Source organism: Geotrypetes seraphini, chromosome 19 (assembly GCF_902459505.1).
Source record: "Geotrypetes seraphini chromosome 19, aGeoSer1.1, whole genome shotgun sequence".
Classification (NCBI taxonomy): Eukaryota; Metazoa; Chordata; class Amphibia; order Gymnophiona; family Dermophiidae; genus Geotrypetes; species Geotrypetes seraphini.
The window spans coordinates 11,104,228-11,125,440 of NC_047102.1; the positions used below are offsets into that span (position 1 = coordinate 11,104,228).

Here is a 21,213-nt window from a genome sequence, read left to right on the forward strand (position 1 = left end):
GTTATTCGCTGTTTTCTATTAAAAGCCATTGTGAATATAGCAAAACCGCAAATAACATGGCGGGAGACCTGGCCTGTTCCTTAAGGAGAGGCAAAACACGGTGAAGAAAGTGCCGGGAATCAGCGATTTTCTCCGTAAACGCTTGGAATTGGCGATTTCTCTAGGCAAGCTAATGTAATTTGGGGGGAGGAGCCACAAAGCTTAAAAGCGTGAATAATCGAAATCGCAAATACGGAGGGAGAAGTATATGGTTAGACGACCTGATTCAACAATCTGCATCTTATTGCACCTTTAGAAAATTACGTAGTTAAGACCTATTTGTTCCAAAAATTTGTTACTTGATTCATAGTTTCTTATTGTATTTTTCACTGCTTTTCTTCGTGCTTTGTATCGTCACTGGAATGTCCAGTCCTCTTAGTCTGTGAACCGCCTAGAACTTTTTGGGTGTTGGCGGCAGGGCCGGATTTTCCTATAGGCTAACTAGGCTTCAGCCTAGGGCCTCAAGATCCGTGTCACCTTTTTTATAAAGGTTAGTACCAATAACAACATGTTTCATTTTATTATCTCTCATGTAATTTACAAACTTAAAAATGGGAGGTGAAAGGGCCTCATAGGTGGAATAGCCTAGGGCCTCTTTTCATCTAAATCCGGCCCTGGTTGGCGGTATAGAAAAATAAAGTTATTATTATTGATGATTCACTCATGTCATGCAGCATATGACGACGGGGTGAACTTGGACCAGCTGGACCCAATGTTAGCGTCTAATCTGTGGCTACTCCCAGGGTATCCCTTCTCCCGTATTTATTTATTATTTCAAGGGGATAATTTTCTTTCTTTTTTTTTTTTTTATGTCGTGGTGATTTGTCTGGCAGAGGGCTGCTGTTAATAATACATCTCTAAGACCCACAGAACGGCTAATTTAGGCAACGGAAACTAATGGCCTTGACAGTTGTGATTCGTTTAGCAGTTTTAAATGTTGAGTTTGTATAAATCTGCAGCGAGAGCACCATGTGAAAAAGCTCAGGAGCTTAGCCTGACCCAGCAAGACGTGTGGGATGAAAATCGGTTTAGCTCAGTGAGGAATCGACTTTACGGAGATGCAACAGCTCAGAGAAGACTTTAGCGTGTCCCTCTCGGTCTGCATTTCAGGAGTCTTTACGAGGCTCAAGTGAACAGTAAAGAAGGTGGATGACGAAGCAGCCTCCCAGAGAGGCAGTGGGGACAAGGAGAGTCTCTTCAACTTGGAAACGAGATGGCTGAGGGGAGAGAGGATTGAAGTCTACAAAATCCTGAGTGGAGTAGAACGGGTACAAGTGGATCGATTTTTCACTCCGTCAAAAATGACAAAGACTAGGGGACACTCGATGAAGTCACAGGGAAATGCTTTTAAAACCAACAGGAGGAAATTTTTTTTTTCACTCAGAGAACAGTTAAGCTCTGAAACGCGTTGCCAGAGGTTGAGGTAAGAGCAGATAGTGTAGCTGGTTTTAAGAAAGGTTTGGAGAAGTTCCTGGAGGAAAAGTCCATAGTCTGTTATTGAGAAATACATGGGGGAAGCCACCGCTTGCCCTGGATCGGTAGCATAGAATATTGCTACTTCTTAGGTTTTGGCCAGGTACTAGGGACCTGGATTGGCCACTGTAAGAAAGGGCTTGATGAACCTTTGGTCTGACCCAGTAAGGCTATTCTTATGTTCTTAAGAAAGCAGTGGAGAAATGCAGAGGACTATAGAGGCGGGGCAGTTGCTGTGAAGGGGCCATTATGTTCATAAACAGCGTAACACTTTTTTTGTTTGGGGGGGTTCTCAAAAGCTTTGCCCAGTAGGATCCTGCAGCAAGACCTCTCTCCAGCTCCACCTACCTTCCCCGGTTGTTGTAATTTTAAGTCTTCGGGCAGCCGGCGTGCAACGGTTAGCGAGCAGGGCTGCACCAGAAGTCTTCATTCTGCAGCGACACTCATTGGCGCTGCGCGGCGGCTACCTGAAGACTTAAAATTACAGCGGCCTGGTGAGGAGGTGAGGGGGGGTGGGAGTAACCAACTCCTCTGACTGCCAATTTTTGGGGAGGCCGTGGTCCCCTGTTCCAACGCCCTTGATTGTGTTCATTCAGTAATTGAGCAGAGAAGGGCCCCCCAAAAGCCTCATCTTTCTTCTCTGACTACCGGGCCATGTCTGGAGGGCGTGTGATGTCATCCGCTCATGCTCAGAGGCCCTCCAGACACGGCCAGAGGTCAGGGCTTTCCAAAGCCCAGACAAACTACTGGGTTTTGGAAAGTCCGTCCGGGCACCCAGATAGTCCTCTGAAAAGAGGACATGTCCATGTTTTCCCGGCCATCTGGTAACCCTAGGGTGAACTGAGGAGAGAATAAAAACAATGCAATCAAATATTCAAGGGGATTTAAGTGATAATCCATGGCACTTAACCTCATGAATTAACCAGAGAAATCGGACCACATAAAACACAGTCTCCTATCTTAATATCCCATTAAATATTGCTGAATTGCACTTAAGTGGCCGCACATACTGGATATCTAATGTGGATGCTGGACATGGCCTAGCATTTAGTATCTGGTCATTTCGCTAATGGTGGCCAAAAATCCCCCCCCCCCCTTACTTTAACCAGTTGTGGTTATTGATGGAACAGTTTTCTGAGCCACTGGAGAACCAATGTCTCAGCATGGTTTGAAGGGAGAATCTTCGCTCTGAGTGCCGCATTTCTTGGACAAAGTAGTGCCCTGAGTAAAAGTTGCTTTCAGTGTCCCTTTCTCTTTCGCACGTTCGCAGACGCACAGATTGACTTGAAAGGGCAGGGTGGTGCTCCACCAGCTTGGTGCCCAGGGTGGCTCCCTACCTCTACCTCTGAATGAACACTGAACCAGTTCCCTGCATGGTATTAGGTAGAAACATAGAACACAGAAATATGATGGAAGATAAAGGCCAAATGGCCCATCCAGTCTGCCCATCCACAGTAACCATTATCTCTTTCTCTCTCCGAGAGATCCCATGTGTCTATCCCAGGCCCTCTTGAATTCAGATAGTCTATGTCTCCACCACCTCTTCCACGGATCTACCACCCTTTCTGTAAAAAAGTATTTCCTTAGATTACTCCTGAGCCTATCACCTCGTAACTTCATCCTATGCCCTCTCATTCTAGAGCTTCCTTTCTCAACTCATGCGCATTTACATCACGTAGGTATTTAAACGTCTCTATCATATCTCCCCTCTCCCGCCTTTCCTCTAAAGTATACTGATTGAGATCTTTAAGTCACGAAGACCACGCACCATTTTAGTAGCCTTCCTCTGGACCGACTCCATCCTTTTTAGATCTTTTTGAAGGTGCGGCCTCCAGAACTGTACTTCTAATTCCTTCCTCTTTATGCAGCATAGGAAACCCACCCTGCTACTAATTTCTGTCCTATGTGCCCTTCTCCTGCTCTCCATTGCTATTGTGCCCCATCTTTCGTTTCCTCCCTCTCTGTTTTCCTCTGGCTTTCTCTCCATCTTCCCCCTCCTCAACCTAGGCAGTGGTGCAGATGTGAGAATCAAAATTATATTGTACGGGCAGGCCACATGTAGGCAAATAGCATTTACCCACCGAGACCACACTTCTGAGCGGCACTTCTAGTACAAGGCGAGCTATGCCAAAGAATCCATTTGTGACTCAGGAGGCAGCTGCATGGCAGAGGCGATAAGGTATGCGGGAACATCCAGAAATGAGTTCTGTCTGCCTCTGCTGTGCAGCCGGCACAGATACCTCCAGACTGCTAAAGGTGCAAATCAAATATCTCACCTATTACAGCCGTTCAATCTGGCGCTTGCATGTGAAGGGACCCACAGGTGGCGAGTGGTGTTTATGTGGAAAGAATTATTATGGCCTGACCTTGTAAGAGGAATAATCTATCTATTCAGGGCACACGAGAGAACGGGGTGGGAGAAGGTGACTTTTGGAAAAGGCTGTACGCATTGTTCTGATTTACTGAGTGGTTGACAGTACGGTAAATCTCTTGTGATTCTGCACACCAAGGCTTCATACATCAGCATTTCAGATTTAATTTAGGCCAGGGTGGTTTCTCTCTAAAAAGGAAAGTGTGCTCACCTTTTGACTTTATGTGCGGGCACCGGTGTTTTGCTCTGCTTCTGGATGCCTTTTGCCGTCATCCTCCCCTCTTCCCCAGAGCCTGCCGAATGCTTAGGTCAGAACTGTCCGTCTTTACTGTTTCAAATCCTTTCAGGGGAATGCGTTCCTGTCCCTTCATGTCTTCTCCCTTTCCTTCCTCTCCTGATCCAAGCTCTTCCTGTTTTCACTTTCTTTGTGTGTCTCACGTCCTCTCCCCATTTCTCTTTCAAATTTATATGTTTCTGGGTCATTCAGTTCCTTAGAGTTTTATTAAAATGTTGCAGATTCTCAGACATTATCCTTTGCCCCAAGCTGCGGAGTAAATGGTGTACGTGAAGGTCTGGTTCAGATGCAGTGAGTGTTAAAGCGTTTTGCCGTTTTACTTGTGTCGGGGTCCTTATGACTGTTGGGGTCAATAGAGAATATTCCTCCTCTCCTCACGTTTAGCTGGAACTTATCCCCTCCCCCCCCATCCCAGGGTGAAAGCTCTCAGAATTGCATTGAAGTCCAACAGGAAGTGGAAATTGAAAATAGCAAAGAATATTGTGACAACACAGAAAAAGGGATCAACAAATACACAAACAAAGTGTATAATACACCCCAAAAAGTGTATAATACACCCCAAAAAGTGTATAAGCCTGCAGAACTGTGGGATTAAATATTCTTAATTTTCAAAAACCCGACACTGCCAGTGTTTCGGCCAATGGCCTGCATCAGGGGTCTACAATGACATACAAGAAAATTAAATTCAAAAAACATATACCGGTATATAATAATTAAAAAATCAAGTAAAAACATTATACAAACCCATACATTTAAAGTTATGTATCATAATTAGAAAACCAAAGAAAAATACTGCAGAAGCAAAGTACTTGATGTCAAGTCTTTATTACAATCCAAACCGTTGTGAAGATGCGGAGCGTCTGTATGGTGCGTCTCGCTCCCTTACCATACAGATGCACCACATCTTCACAATGGTTTGGATTGTAATAAAGACTTGTCATCAAGTACATCATTTTTACAATATTTTTCTTTGGCGTTCTTGATCTCTATGCTTACTGCAGCACTGTTGGACCCCTTTTTTGTGACGTGAATCATAATTAAACATGCATCAAAATTATGAAACCTGTATGTACATTATTGCATATTTAACAATAAATATCTAATCATCACCATATTCCCCTACATTATAGCAAATTACATTAATTCAATAAAGATATACCTTTAAAATTGTATTTATATGATTCGTATGTAGAGAAGATTGTCTCAGTATGAATTACTGTATATACTCGTCTATAAGCTGAGATTTGGTTTATATTCGAGTCACCACCTGACCACTGGCCCAGCTGTCCTCTTCTTCCTCCTCTACCCAACCCCCGATGCCTACCAGGCTGTGTTTAAGCAAAAGACGCAATAGAAAGTAAACCTTTGCAATCACACCCAACACTTGCTGTCTAAATGACAATTGTGAATCAATAATTAGAAACATAGAAACATAGAAATTGACGGCAGAAAAGGGCCACAGCCCATCGAGTCTGCCCATACCAATGACCCACTCCCTGACTTTTACTCCCCTATAGATCCCACGTGAATATCCCATTTTCTCTTAAATTATCCCTAGGTACCAAAATTCCGATGGCAAGTGTACCACAGAATCAAGAATCATCACCGACGGCAAAGCAGGCTCTGGTCAGCAACCGAAGGAAAACCCAGCAGGTCCGCAGTCAAAAGTGATGGAACCCAACACAATAGCTTTGCACTGGACGGCTTTTCGTGATAATCAATCGCTTTCATCTCAGTCAGGCAGCATCCTTAGTTTGAGTCCACTTTTGGCTTTCATGTTCATGCATAACTCCTCCGGACCCCTGAGGAAGATATTCTTATCGAAACACGGACCGTGTTGGGTCCCTACCCTTTTTTAAAAGCTGATGTGGATTGTTGACGGACGGACACCATCACCATTGTGTCTGATTTACTGAATAAAAGCCTGCACCACGTACATCATCTCCGCAGTAGTTCACTCTTCAGTTACAATTACAGTTGTCGATCTTATATCCCGCTATTACTAATCTAATCTAAGCTTTAGATTTATATACCGTATCATTTCCTGAAGGAGGGGCTCGACTCGGTCTACATAAGGCTTCAATAAACAGGGAAATCAATTTAACGAAGGTGAATTACTAAACAAAAAGCCAATTAACATTCCTTTGTATCATTTCCCCCAAACTGTTGAAATGGCATTGTTTTCATCGATTTACGAAAAAATCTGGAGAGGGAAAAAGAGTTCTAATATAACTAGGAATTTTATTCCAAATCATTGTAAACCTACACGAAAAGGAGCGAGAGATATTACCAAGTTTGTTTTTTTTGTTATCCCTTTCACTGAACGAAATGAAAATTTGTACTTCTGAAACTTCCTTGAAACAAAAGACCGAAGAGAATTCCATGTTGGAGGGACTATAGGCAAAAATAGACCATGAATAGTTCCAAGTGGATAACAAAAGTACTTGATCCGTTCTCTAGGCAACTTCAGTAGAAGTGTTTACAAATGTTTTATGATTATTTTTTTTTTTAGCATTCTAAGTTCCTAGCGTGTTCCATTTTCTTCTGCTGTAGCAGGTTTTCCTCGGCATTGTCAGGGAGAGCACAATTTTCGAGGAGTTGATTTTGTGGTGATAGCGCTTTTGTTTGAAGGATTCACTTAGAACTTTGGGATTTATCTGTGCCCCTTGGGTCAGAAGAAATATGGCGGCATTGTGCAGCTCAGCTGAGTATAATGGACTTTCTTTGTGTGCCAAGAATGGAAACTGGAGCTGTGACGACAGTTGCATTTCTCCCTTGGTTTTTCTGTACACAGCTGTTTGCAAGTTTCCATCGCCGACTGAAACTTCAGCGTTTTTAAAGAGTTAACTCTTTCGCTGGCACGATCCATTAGAATCAACGTGGACTTCAACTTGCATAACACGGAGGCAGGGAACAAATTGAGGGAATCTAGACATAGTAACATAGTAGATGACGGCAGATAAAGACCCGAATGGTCCATCCAGTCTGCCCAACCTGATTCAATTAAAATTTATTTTTTTTTTTTCTTCTTAGCTATTTCTGGGCGAGAATCCAAAGCTTTACCCGGTACTTTGCTTGGGTTCCAACTGCCGAAATCTCTGTTAAGACTTACTCCAGCCCATCTACACCCTCCTAGCCATTGAAGCCCTCCCCTGCCCATCCTCCACCAAACGGCCATATACAGACACAGACCGTACAAGCCAATGTTGCATTTCTAGATCTTCATATGTCCTTTTGCACCTTTTCCCGTGAGAGTAGAGTGAGAACTGCTCTTTTCTGCCTGTGTTGGGTGAACCACCCTCATTTAATGCAAGGGGTTTTTTCACTGTCAATTAATGGGCAGGTCACAGTTGCTTTTTTTTTTTTTTTTTACCTGGATTCCAGACAATGGGAAATGCTGTCCAAGTGAGCTTTGTTTAGAAAAATGGGGTAAAATCCCCATAAGATTTCTTCACCCTCTCAGCCCAAAGAGGCCTCATTAAAGCAGATGGAGGGGGCTATGTTTTCTCTGGGCTGATTTGTGATAACAGCGTTTAATGGAGGAGCTGGTTCGTGATACACCTGCAGGAAAAGCAGGAGAGCGATCCCAAAGTCGGAGAATTTTCCTAGAGACAAGATTGCTGAGAAAGCTTCTGTCTAGAGCTGCTCCTAGGGCAAATTCTTTCTCATATTTATTTTAATAAAAGTTTGTTTTTTGTTTTTTTTTTAACATGCATTAATCTAGGGTGGTGTATGGCAGGACAGGCCTCTCGTGGCGAGAGGCACATCCTGTGGGCAATCAGCTGGCACCAGAGCCTCTCCTCTCTGCTCCTTTTCCTTGCCGGCAACTCCTTCTCCACTAGCGGCTGGGGGTCCGTCTCTGGGCCTTCGCGCGTGCGCGGACGCATGTGAAATCATCGCATCGACGTCCGCGCGCATCCGGACGCCCCGAGCCGCGGCCACGACGTTTAGTGTGCGGCGACTTGACAAAAGCTTTGCGAGACACTGATCTAGGGTGACGGTGTGGCTTCCGGAAAAGGAGGATGGATTGAGACGTTCGTCTGCCACGACTGCTGCGACTGTTTATCACTTCTAAAGCGTTGAAAGGGAAGCACCGAAAAAGAGTCCACCAAAATAGTTCCACAAGAACGAAACGCAAAGCAAAAATGGGAAAAGAAAGGGCAACCGATGCCTTGCTGTGCCGTTTATTTCAAAAATGGTGCAGCGATAACACAATAAAATGTACAATGACACACGTTCCACAGTATAATGGTGGCACAGACCCGACACGGGCTGTGTTTCGGTCCTAACAGCGACCTTCTTCCAGGGTCCGGTCTTACTAGCTTAGGTAGACTTGGGGGGCCCCTTGTGACATGGGGACCCCAGGCGATTGCCTTCTTTGCTGGCCCCCAACCACCAGCCTTGCCCTAATTCAAATAGATACCAGAATAAAACTTTTAGGCGTCATTATTGACAGAGATCTTACCTTCCATGATCACATCAGCTCAGTTATCAAAATCTGTTTCTTTAAATTACGTATCATCCGATCTTTAACTTCTATCCTAGAGACCAGCTCAATCACTATCCTGATTCATTCTTTAGTAATCTCCCATTTAGATTACTGCAATTCACTCCTCAACGGTCTACCCCAAAAAGAAATCCGACGTCTACAACTAATACAAAACACGGCAATAAAACTTATCTATAAATTAGGCAAATATGATCATGTAACTCCCCTTTTCAAAAATGAACATTGGCTTCCCATCACTCACCGTATCACCTATAAAATCATCATCCTAACCTTTAAAATTAAACTCTCTCATCTTCCCTTATTTCTAGATAAACTCCTCATTCCTCATAGTTCCCCACGTACATTAAGATCAACTGATCAAAACCTATTTTTCATCCCATCCATAAAAGAATTTTACAATACACGAAAAGTAAATTTTGCAGTAACTGCCCCAACCCTCTGGAACTCCATACCACAGTATCTCCGCAACGAGCCACGAATTGACAAATTTAAGACAGGACTTAAAACCTTCCTCTTCCGCGATGCATTTGATATCATATAGAGTCTCACTTATTCCCTCTTTTGCAAACAATAAATAGCTCTGATATTATGACCCCCCCTCCATGTTCTATCCTAACCCCACTGTCATCCTTTTCTATCTCCAATATGTAACTTTTAACCTTCCCTCCCTTCCACCCTCACTTTCCAGTTTGTCTTGTAATGTTATTTATGTTCACACAATACTATTAAATGAATTATATATATACTTTTATTATTATTTTTTTTTTCTATACTGTAATCTTATTGTAAACCAGCTAGATATTAATTTGATAGTTGGTATATCAAAATTAATAAAACTTGAAAACTTGAAACTAAGCTCATTAGAAAAATGCTTGGCCAACCAACTCAGAGTTGCAAGTATGTCTTGTTTATTCAGAAACCATTATCAAGTTCCGTAATCCCCTCTGACCAAACCGAAAGCTTTCTCAGCGAGTCTTAAAAGCTTAGCTGGAATATTTTTAGATTTAGCAAGCCAGTTTGTCTGCAGTGTTTCTAAAGTGTTTGCCTGATGTTTGACAGTGGGGCACAAAGCCAGCTTGGTCATTGTTAACTAATCTAGTAATTTAGAGAAGTGAACTGCCCGGATTCCAGCCAAGATCACGCCATCTCTATGCTAGCATGAGATCCGTTGATGGGATCTGCCATTAGTTAGGCCCGTCTGCTCCTTTCGGATCAGTGCAAAGCTAGTCTCCAGCATGGATGGAAACAAATCGTTCTTTTTCATATCGTATCAGTTAGAAAAAAATTTGGAGCCTGTCAACTGAAGTGTGTTAAAGTTATTACTGCCATTTCTATAGGGCTACCAGGCATATGCAACCCTGTGCACATTAGGTTGAAGAAATACGATCGCGGAACACCCTCCTGTCGAGTACTGCATTGGCTGCCAACGGAGGCACGGGTGAAGTTTAAGTTTGGTGGCTCCCAAATATAGAATTGAGCTTTTCTCTTTTGCAACAGACATAAGAGGAACTCACATCTGAATTTTGTTTTTCCGCCTGTTAGAGGATGTAACTCTTTTTTTCATATCGAGCAGCGTTGTGGGGGGGTCAGGATTCAGAACAATTGCTTTTGCTTGCTGACACTTATGGGGAATTTAGGAGAGACATCTAAAAACGTACCCGTTTTTGAAGTATTTTGGCTTCTAATTCGTAAAAATTTTATTATGCAAAATTTTCTTCCCACTTCTACCTCGAACCCTCTGTTGTAGTTCCTTCCTATTTCTCCTACTGTAAACCGCGTCGAGCTCTACGAACGTGGAGATGATGCGGTATACAAACCTAAGGATTAGATTAGATTAGATTAGATAGCGGATGGGCAGACTGGATGGGCCATTTGTCCTTTATTTGCCATCATGTTTCTATAACCATAAAGCTCTATGACATCACAATGCAGGTGGAAAGAGCCTTAGCCTATAGGAAGAGGAGATGCAAATGTTAAGAGCCTTAGCCTATAGGAAGAGGAGATGCAAATGTTAAGAGCCTTAGCCAATAGGGAGAGGAGGAGATAGTGGATGTCTGGATGGGCCATTTGGCCTTTATCTGCCATCATGTTTCTATAACCATAAAGCTCTATGACATCACAATGCAGGTGGAAAGAGCCTTAGCCTATAGGAAGAGGAGATGCAAATGTTAAGAGCCTTAGCCAATAGGGAGAGGAGGAGATAGCACTTCTACCTCTAACCCTCTGTTGTAGTTCCTTCCTATTTCTCCTACTGTAAACCGCGTCGAGCTCTACGAACGTGGAGATGATGCGGTATACAAACCTAAGGATTAGATTAGATTAGATTTAGATCATTTTAGTGTTTTTAGCTATTGGCTTCTAACTTTTTTAGTTCTATTCAACTTTTTATTGTATTTTTTTTAACTATTGTAAACCGCATAGAACTTTACGGCCTTGTGGTATATAAACTGATTATTATTATTATTATTATATGCAGGTACTATCTCTGTCCCTAACGGGCTCACAATCTAAATTTTTTACCCCGGACAATGGAGTACTAAGTGACCTGCCCAGTGGGTTACTTTAGGACAAGGTTTAATACTCTTCAGTGTCAAAGTTTGAACATATATCGGACACAAAACCTCTGCTGAAAGGTTTGGGGCCTTCCTGGCATTTGGGGGAAGGCAGCAACTTTATCTGCCTGATCTGCAGTTAAGATAGAAAAAACAAAAAGGCAACCTAGTCACATCAAGGTTTGTGTGAGGGACGCTCAGGACGCCAAAATTGGCTCACAACTTACAAACCAGAATGAAATAAATATGATATATAATATATTATTATATATAATACATTATATTATAGGGTGCTCTCAGTGTGAACCCTCAGTGATAGGAGCGCAGCTCCGACACTTCACTTCTGGGTCAAGGCGGTAAGCCTCCACCCACACACCATCATTGAGCACCCTAAGTGTGCCGAAATCAAACAAATCAACCAATCAAAGTGAGTAAATCAAACTCAACACAAACAACCCGAGCGACCCCCACACAAACCCTGCCAGCCGGATCCCCCGAATCGCACAACAAAGTCAAAAAAACCATACAAAAAATGACAAAAAATATAAAAAAAACCACGATACTTATCTGAAGCTATCTCACAGACTGAAAAACGCAAACAAACGCGCCAGGAGAAGAGGTTCAACCACGCTGGTTTCGGGAGGAGCCCTTCTTCAGGAACCTGACCCCCGACGGGACATGAACAAAGAGGTCGGCTGGAGGGTGGGGTGCCCGAGCGGAAGAGCACGCCGCCTAAAACGAATCTACGGGTGACGTCATGCGTCTGCAATTAAGACAGAAAAGGTGACCTGCGATTGGGGTTACCAGACGTCCTGTGGGGATGGGGGGGAAAAGTCTGTCCCCTTGTCATTCTCTAGTGCTAAGCCAAGCCTTGAGTGGAGAGAAAAACAGCCTAGTGAAAGTGTTGTGGTGGGACTCTGTGAGCTGTACCTGCCTCCTGGCTTCAGATATATTTTAAGTCTTGGCTTTCCCTTTTTAATGCACTTGCATTACATGAGGGATCATTTCATGCATTGGTTACATCCAGGATGCCCCTTAAGAGCTCTAAAAGCCCAAAAATTCCCATTTCCTGGCAGTCACTGGAAGGATTACTGGCCTCCCAGGGGAAGATGTCAAGTCCACTGGTGGCTTCTCTGCAGGACCCGTGGCAGCATCGAGAAGTGCTTGAGTGGCGGCAGAGTTGATACTCTTCTCCGACAGCTGCCCGTCCATAGAGGCTTTACAGCTCCTATGGACAGAAGATTGGGGCTTTAAGCCTCTGCACCCAGCTGAGATGTTGTGACAGTGCGGTACACAGGGGATGCAGTTTCCATGGCAATCTTTTACCAGAAGATAAGCAAGCCTTGGATTATATAGTTGTATATATATATTTTCACTTTTGAAAGGTTCAGGAGCAGGAAAAGAATTAAGCAATCTGTCACAGAGAACCAGGAAATGCCTAGCCATGCTGCGTTATCATTTTTAATACGAGAGCTGTGGAAAGGGAAAAGAAGGAAAAAAAGAATATTAAAAACGAGACGTTTCATTTAATTTTACTTCTAGCAAAGAAAAGCAGAAATACTAAATGAGTGAATAGTCTAGTATAAGTGAAATGAAGGTGTATCCCCCAGCAATCCACATCTGAGCTACCTCAGCAAGACAAGGCGCGCCCGTAGCTGAGACCCCACTCTATGAGAGGAAGGAGTGCCCATGGCTGCAACCCCCCCCCCACTATGAGAAGGAAGTGTTCCCATGAGTAGGGTTCCCAGATGTTCCAATTGGAAAATCCAGACCCTCCTAGACCCGCCCCCAGGCCCGCCCAACCCCGCCCTGTAATGCCTTAATCCCGCCCCCCCAGTCCCGCCCTTTCCCCACCTCCCACTGCCTGCTCTTGGAAAGGGAGGAAGTCCGCTCATGCGCGGACTTCCTCCCTGCCTCATGCAATTTGAGGAGGCTTTCGAAAACCTGGACAAAGTGCCGGGTTCTGAAAAGTCGTCCGGAGATCCCTGGACATGGCTTCCAAAGGAGGAAATATCCGTGGAAATCCGGACATCCGTTAACCCTACCCACGGCTCCACCTATGTCCCCTCTAAACTGAGCACACGAGCAATCGCTCATGTGTTCTAGGAGCGCTGCTCAGAGATTTTGCACAGTCGCTCACGAAAACACTTGCAAATCTGGAAAATGGTTGGGTTTTAAGAACTTGTTGCTCACACGAGGCAAAATTTGCACGCGCCTGCCCAATCCTTAGATTGGACTGGGGTTACCCGGACATGTCCGGCCGTCCGGACGGCTTTTCAAAACCCAGCACTTTTTCCGGGTTTTGAAAAGCTTCCTCAAAATTGTGTCGGGCAAGAGGGCATCCGCTAGAACAGGCAGCGGGAGACGGGGCTAGAGTGGGATTGGGGCGGGGTAGGGGTGGAACAAGGCGGAAATGGGTGGAACTGACGGGCCATTTAAAAATTTTTTACAGCAGGTGTCTTTTAGTGTCCTGCACTATGGCATGAAAGCTTCTCCGCAGCTCTGAACCTAATAAATGTCTTTCTTTGGGTATTTTTTTTCCTATCTGTCATCATTGTTGCTCCGATTCATTTCTGATAGAACTCTTTAATCAGGAAACTGCCCTCTTAGAGCGGTTCCCCCCCTCCCTCCATGAAGGTACTGTACAATTGGGAAATGACTATAAAGAAGCTCACATTTGTGGAATGCGCTTCCTCAGGAGCTCAGACGTCAAATGTATTACTGGACATTTTGAAAGCTGGCCAAGGCGTTGTTTCTTTCTTTTTTTGAAAAGTTTCCTTCATTTATAGTAAACAACAGGAAGCCCAAAGGAACAATATAAGAAAATACTACCTGGAATTATAACAAACTCAAAAAAATTACGATCACCGCTTCTGAAAAATGCTCACTGGTTGCCTATTCCCCACTGCATTTCCGATAAAATTGCCATATGATCATTCAAAATTCAACAAAACCGGCTGCCCTACTTTCTTAGACAGACTATGAATTCCCCAATGCCCTCCAAGAGCCTTTCTAAGCAAGCACAATTTACTTTCAGTGCCCTCGTTAAAAATCATTAACATTAGACGTAACGGAATCTTCTTGATTGCTGCTCCCCAATTAAGGAACTCGCTTCAAGCAAACCTTAGAGAAGAAACCTCTTTAGACCTTGAAAACTTTTTTATTTAAGGACGCGCTTGACATTTAAGAACATTAATCCAGTCCTTGGCCCTACACTACCTCCTCTAAAAGATTTTGACCTTCTTGTGTCCCCAAACCCTTTACTTTTTCCATTATTGTTATCTCTCCTATAAACATTGGAGTTCTACCCTTTTTTTTTCCCCCGTCATGTATCTGTTTGTAAATTGTCCATTATTCGTTAAATCTGCTTTATCTTTAATTGTTTGGTACTCCCCATTTCTATGTACTTCGCTTAGAAATTCTTTTCATAAGCGTTGTAATCAAATTTTAAATAAACTTGAAACTTGAATTTATCAGAGATTAATGGAGGGGGAATGTTATGAGTTTCCCATAAATACTGCAAACAAATCATACCAGCTCCTTGCTACCAGACTGCTTGAAGTGAAGGAGTGGCCTAGTAGTTAGGGCAGAGATGACCAAGAAGATGGGTAACTGTATCACAATGGCTGCAAGGATTTAAGCTTTATTCATTGACCTTTCGTGGCCTTGTTTCAGCATGTGCCTGTATTGGGGGTCCATTTTGAACAAGGCCCTCAGCCTTCCTCAATCAGTCACCGTAAGCAATGCTGAACAAGAAAATAGCCATTACTGTACATTACATTAGACATCTTAGTTACAAAGTGAGTGGCAAACTAGTGCAAATCACCCCACTTCAGAGTGTCAAATATAAGAAAGGAGTAACAGTAGAATTAAAGCAAAATATTAAGGAGGAGGTGGAGATAAGGGTCAACGATTAAAGATTCTAACCCATTTAGTCTTGATAGTACAAATTCATATGTTTCATCAAGCGAGTTTCTGAGATCCTTTACCCTCCTTTCTTATATTTGACACTCTGAAGTGGGGTGATTTGCATTTGTGGAAGGTTCCAGTTAATCTCACTTCACCATCTTCTTTATCCTGTTCGTGAGTGGCAAATTAATCCCAATGCTGAGTGAGCGGACAGTTATTGTTTAATGTTATCGATGGACTCAAGTTATTCAACTGGACAACTCTTACTCTTAACTTACTCTTGATAATTGTTCAAGAAGCAGTTGTATTAAAAAAAAAAAAAAAAAAAAGACACCACTGAAAATTTGAATTCCCCCTCCTTTCTTTTAGTACATGGAGGGAGCGGGAGATGTGTTGTCACACTTGGTCCCCCTTGGGGGGAAGGGGAGTTGACTACTAGTTGCTCAGTACCTCGAGCCCTGCTTTTGTTGTTGGATAATGGTTATTGCAGTTAAAATAATGAGCAACTTCATGGAAAGTGGCACCCCACTGAAATCTTCTGTCATGGAAGGTTTAATATTTCAGCTTTTTTTTTTTTTTTTGCAAGGCCTGTTTCTGACCATGCCGTTTCTCTGTTAATCGAGAGCAGACTGCTCGTAAATCAAAAGTCATGCAGAAAACATGAGCGAGGCTGGTTGAAGACAAAAGTAAGTACAAAGCTATATAAGCCCAGTGCCCCCCCCCCCATTCTGCTTTACTGTAAATACCATTAAAGCCGACACATGTTCAATTGGATTAAAGAGGAATCTTAAGAAAAAGAATCAAAGTTGCAGAAATTTGCTGTGTTTCGAAGGATGGATCGAGGCACACAGAGTACTTCTAGTAAAGAGCATTTTAAGATGAAGGATCTTTTCCAAAGAGAGAGGACTTGACACAAACCTAAGAAAGCCAACATCGCTCCTTCACGAGCAAGAAGTGAGTTTATTACTGCAGAGGACCGGGAGGTTGGCTGTCCCCCAGGGACCTTCTATGACCAGCCTTCACATTTATCATCGCTCCCATTATTAAATATCTCGGGCCATTGTACACGGGAGATTGTAGGATATTTGGTTTCTCCCCGGTTTACAATTGTTTTTGTAATGAATTTGATGAAAGCCTGAACTGACCCTTCCTCCTCCCATCCCTGCATCTCTGCTCACTGCGCTCCAAGATTTCTGTTTATTGGAAACAGTCCTTTGGACTAATAAAATTCTGGCCAGGAAGCTGGAAGACAATACAGTAATTTGATGGGGAGGGGGGGGGGGGGCGGGAAGGAAGTGCCGGGGCACAAGCAGTTGTTACAGTACAAGAGCGCAAATGACATGTTTTGTAACTATCAGCGATGAGGTATAATCATGGCCCTCCGTGTCAAAAGAGAGTGATGGATCCAGTCCCAGCTTTACTCCGTTATGGATAGAAACGGAGATGCGACTCCTGCAAAATCGTGTTCCATGTTTGAGAGCTCATCCTGTTCCTGTGGCCATCCTACAGAGGGGGGTCTCAGTAAAACCAAATAATCCCCCCCAAAAAAGAAGCTAGGGAGAAACTGCTGTGCTGACTGTGGGAAAGGCCACTTTGGCATGAAATGTAACAGCTTTGAAATTTAATTTTTCCTGTTTGATGCTTTGGGAGCTTGTCACGTCAGAAGCATCGATTGAAGACTGGAGCCAAAACTGTACTTAACTGTTCCAGAGGGGTTACCGGATAGGTTCAGATCCTCAAAGTTAAGTACCGGGAGGAGGGGAGGTGTTGAGGCTTCTATCTGGTGTCCTGGAGCCATTTGGTTACCCAAACCTGTTCTAGTAATGGGCTGACTTAGTTATTACTAGATAATGACACACTGACATAATTCATCACCGTTCCCGTCCCCGCGGATAACCGCGGGAAACAATCCTGTGTCATTCTTACATGTGTATCTCAACCTCAGTCCTTCTACACCAACATTCTTCAATGCAAGGCTTAAGGGTCTGTGGTTGAGCCCATTCATACTCTTGATTCTTTCCTCTCTCCTTGAGTAATGACATCAAGATGGTTTCCTGCAGTTATCCATGGGGACGGGGACGGTGATGAATTTTGTCACCGTGTCATTCAATATATTACACAGATAGGAAATCACACAAGGTGGATGGAACTGGCGAAGAGCACTTGCCCTCAAAGCAAAAATGTAGGTCCAGTCACTCGGTTTCATTCATAGAACCATTCGCGGGCGTCTTTTTGGAAAATTGCTGGCACGGTGGGGCTGATGCCAAGCAAAAGAATGTTCCCTTATTTCGTAGCGCCTTCCCTTATTTGACATACTGATCCGCTCATGGTGTGTCCCAGGATGCTCTGCTTGGGGTCAGGCTCCACCATTCTGGAAGTGATTCGCGTAGAGGCAGGAATAAGTGCGCATCACTCCTGCCTCTTGTCAAAGGTGCATGGGGAGACTTTGTGGGGGATCTGGGGAGGGTCAGAGTTCATTGGAATACTAGGATTTTTTTGGGAGGTGTCAAGAATGGGGTTCGGTGGTTCATCCGTAGTTGGGGGAGGGGGGTACGTTAGACTTCCAAGGATTTTTTGATTAGGGTTGGGGGAGGGAGAGTTGGGGCATCTCTGGGGATGGGTCTCTTCTGGGATCAAGGTGTGGGGGGGATGAGGGCATGGTGGGGGGATCCTTTCTGGGGTCAGAGACTAGAAGATAAAACATTAGGGGTCTTTTCTAGGCTTCAGAGAGTAGAGACTAGGGAATCCACTTGACTACCAGGGATTTGGGGACCTGACACAGCAGACTTTTTAAATTGTCTCTGTTCGTCTACTAGAGCGTAGGATGGCTAGAGCTACCCCAAAGAGGAAAAAGTATTTCCTTCAAATTTGGAGGCCTTATATATCATCTTTATCTGATAAAGCACACAGTAATATCTTTACTGGGCTGTAGGTTTGGCTTTTGTGATTTTCTGTTGTGTGGTGTACAGTAGTGAGTCTCATCTTTGTCTGATTTCAGATTGATTGATCGATTTTCTCTTTCATTTTTTTCTGGTTTAATACCGTTCTCCCAGGGGAGCTCAGAAAAAGTTTGCATGAATTTTTTTCAGGCACTCTAGCATTTTTCCCTGTCTGTCCTGGTGGGCTCACTATCTTAAGTACCTGGTGTAATGGGGGGATTAAGTGACTTGCCCAGGGTCACAAGGAGCAGTGTGGGATTCGAACCCACAAACTCAGAGAGTGCTGACTGAGCCCGTAGCTCTAACCACTGCACCATACTCTCCTGCAGCCTGTTGCATCCAGATAGTGGAGAGTTCGATAACTGTCCTTGAATGGTGGGAAGAGGGAGACCTCATAACATTCCATGCAGTAATATTATTCAGTATTAGGCCGGCCTGAAGAAGGAAGTTTGACGGTATTGCCCACATGTGGAAGGGCCTAGAATTGGGTGTGCCTGGGATTGCAATTCAAAGGACACTACATCAGCTCTTTGCTAATTGCTTCCTAGTTTCAAGCTTTCATCTGATGAGGGAACTGTCAGGTTTTGCATTGTGTGCAACATCTGGGGAAAACTGCAGATGGGATTCATTGTCTGCCTCATCTCCAACAAAGCGGAATAATTTTGTTTACCATGTTAAGACTAAAGTTGCTTCAAAGTCAAAAATCTTGGCTTTCAAATTTGCAAGTGAGAGCGGCTTGCAGCTGGGCCAGAATTGGGCAGATGATGGCTTTTATTCATGAAACGTCTGAAACTCGGTTAACCAGTGCCTTTGTCCCTCTTCTCCTTGTCCCCTCCCTCAGCAACAGAAAATCAACAGATCTCTCCATTGTCTGGATCCGAGAGGGTGGGAGAGAGGCGGTGGTGTATAGGAGGATAATGAAACATAGAAACATAGAAATAGACGGCAGATAAGGGCCCACGGCCCATCTAGTCTGCCCACCCCAATGACCCTCCCCTACCTTTCTCTGTGAATAGATCCCACGTGTCTATCCCATTTGGCCTTAAAATCAGGCACGCTGCTGGCCTCAATCACCTGAAGTGGAAGACTATTCCAGCGATCAACCACCCTTTCAGTGAAAAAGAATTTCCTGGTGTCCCCGTGAAGTTTCCCGCCCCTGATTTTCTACGGACGCCCTTGCTGTAAGATCAGGAACAGAAATGAATTCTAAGTGGAGACTATGATTACACTGCTTAGATTGGAAGATGATGAGATGTATACGTTTTTATTAACTAACCACCCCCCCTTCCCCGTTTTACGAAGCTGCGTTAGGCTTTTTTTTATTGTTGGCTGCGACGGGAAAAGCTCCGACACTCATAAAATTCCCATGAATGTCGGAGCTAATACCGCGCATCCAGCAATAAAAAAAAAGCCTAACGCGGCTTCGTAAAAGGGAGTCTAAATAAATATAGTAACATAGTAGATGACGGCAGATAAAGACCCAAATGGTCCATCCAGTCTGCCCAATCTGATTCAAATTCAATTTTACATTTTTTTTTTTTTTCTTTTAGCTATTTCTGGGCAAGAATCCAAAGCTCTACCCGGTACTATGCGGACGGTTCTTTTTGTGGTGCCTTGTAGAGACAAAATCTGCCAATATCGTTCACAGTCTTGACTTTTGAATTTTATTTTTTCATTTCTGTCACCAGCTTCCAATCCAGTCCGATGCTTGGTCTTGTATACCGAGTCATCCCAACAGCGGGGCTCGATTCGGTTTACAAAAGAATTAAATTTGCGAACGACACTAAACTATTTAATGGAGCTCGGACTACAGAGGAATGTGAAGAATTGCAAAGGGACTTGAACAAACTAGAAGATTGGGCGACGAGATGGCAGATGAAGTTCAACGTTGAGAAATGTAAGGTATTACATGTGGGGAGAAGAAACTCGAGGTGCAACTATACAATGGGAGGGATATTATTGAATAAGAGTACCCAGGAAAGGGACTTGGGGGTATTGGTGGACATGACAATGAAGCCGACGGCACAGTGTGCAGCGGCCGCTAAGAGAGCGAATAGAATGCTTGGTATGATCAAAAAGGGTATTACAGCCAGAACGAAAGAGGTTATCCTGCCGTTGTATCGGGTCCAATATTGGTCGCCGTACCTTAAGAAGGATATGGCGTTAGTCGAGAGGGTTCAGAGGAGAGCGACGCGTCTGATAAAAGGGATGGAAAACCTGTCATATGCTGAGAGATTGGAGAAGCTGGGTCTCTTTTCCCTGGAGAAGAGGAGACTTAGAGGGGATATGATAGAGACTTATAAGATCATGAAGGGCATAGAGAGAGTAGAGAGGGACAGATTCTTCAAACTTTCGAATAATAAAAGAACAAGAGGGCACTCGGAAAAGTTGATAGGAGACAGATTCAAAACAAATACTAGGAAGTTCTTTTTTACCCAACGTGTGGTGGACACCTGGAATGCGCTTCCAGAGGACGTGATTGGGCAGAGTACGGTACTGGGGTTCAAGAAAGGATTAGACAAATTCCTACTGGAAAAGAGGATAGAGGGGTATAGATAGATTACTGCACAGGTCCTGGACCTGCTGGGCCACCGCGTGAGCGGACTGCTGGGCACGATGGACCTAGGGTCTGACCCAGCAGAGGCATTTCTTATGTTCTTATGTTCTTATACCAGAGACAGTATCGGGGTCTACCCTATGTGGCTGGATGCAACCTTCCCCATGAAGGAGGATCTAGGCCCTATCTGTCTGGAACGGGCACATCGTATGGGCAGAGAGCAAAACCGAGAGGCGCGCCCGAGGATGATCATCGTCAAACTGCTTAATTATAACCATAAAGTTGAAATACTGCGACAGTATAAGCAGCTTCGAGATTATTTGAAATATGAAGATTCGAAAATGCACATCTTTCAGGATTACTCAGCGGCGCTGACTGAAAAAAGAAAATTGTTTTATCCGCTTTGCTCCACATTGGCAGATAAAAAGATATGGTTTATGTTTACCTACACAGCAATTCTGCGCATACATCACCAAGGCCAGTGGCATACCTTTGATTCTTCCCTGGAGGCAGCGAACTACTTGAGCACCCATGTACTCCAATCACAGGATCTCAATTGACAGTATTG

The 21,213-nt window shown here is 43.9% G+C and overlaps 1 protein-coding gene across 2 annotated transcripts in view; it reads left to right on the plus strand.

Moving 5' to 3' along the window:
* The window catches only part of TSPAN18 (tetraspanin 18), a 106,644-nt gene that overhangs the window by 16,675 nt on the left and 68,756 nt on the right, over positions 1–21,213 (plus strand). The window contains exon 2 of one of the 2 annotated variants that reach the window (XM_033928517.1): positions 15,736–15,835. The exons of the other annotated variant lie outside the window; for it this stretch is intronic. The gene's annotated coding sequence lies outside the window, so the exon portion shown is untranslated. The remainder of the gene's footprint in view (positions 1–15,735; positions 15,836–21,213) is intronic. 2 annotated transcript variants of the gene reach the window in all.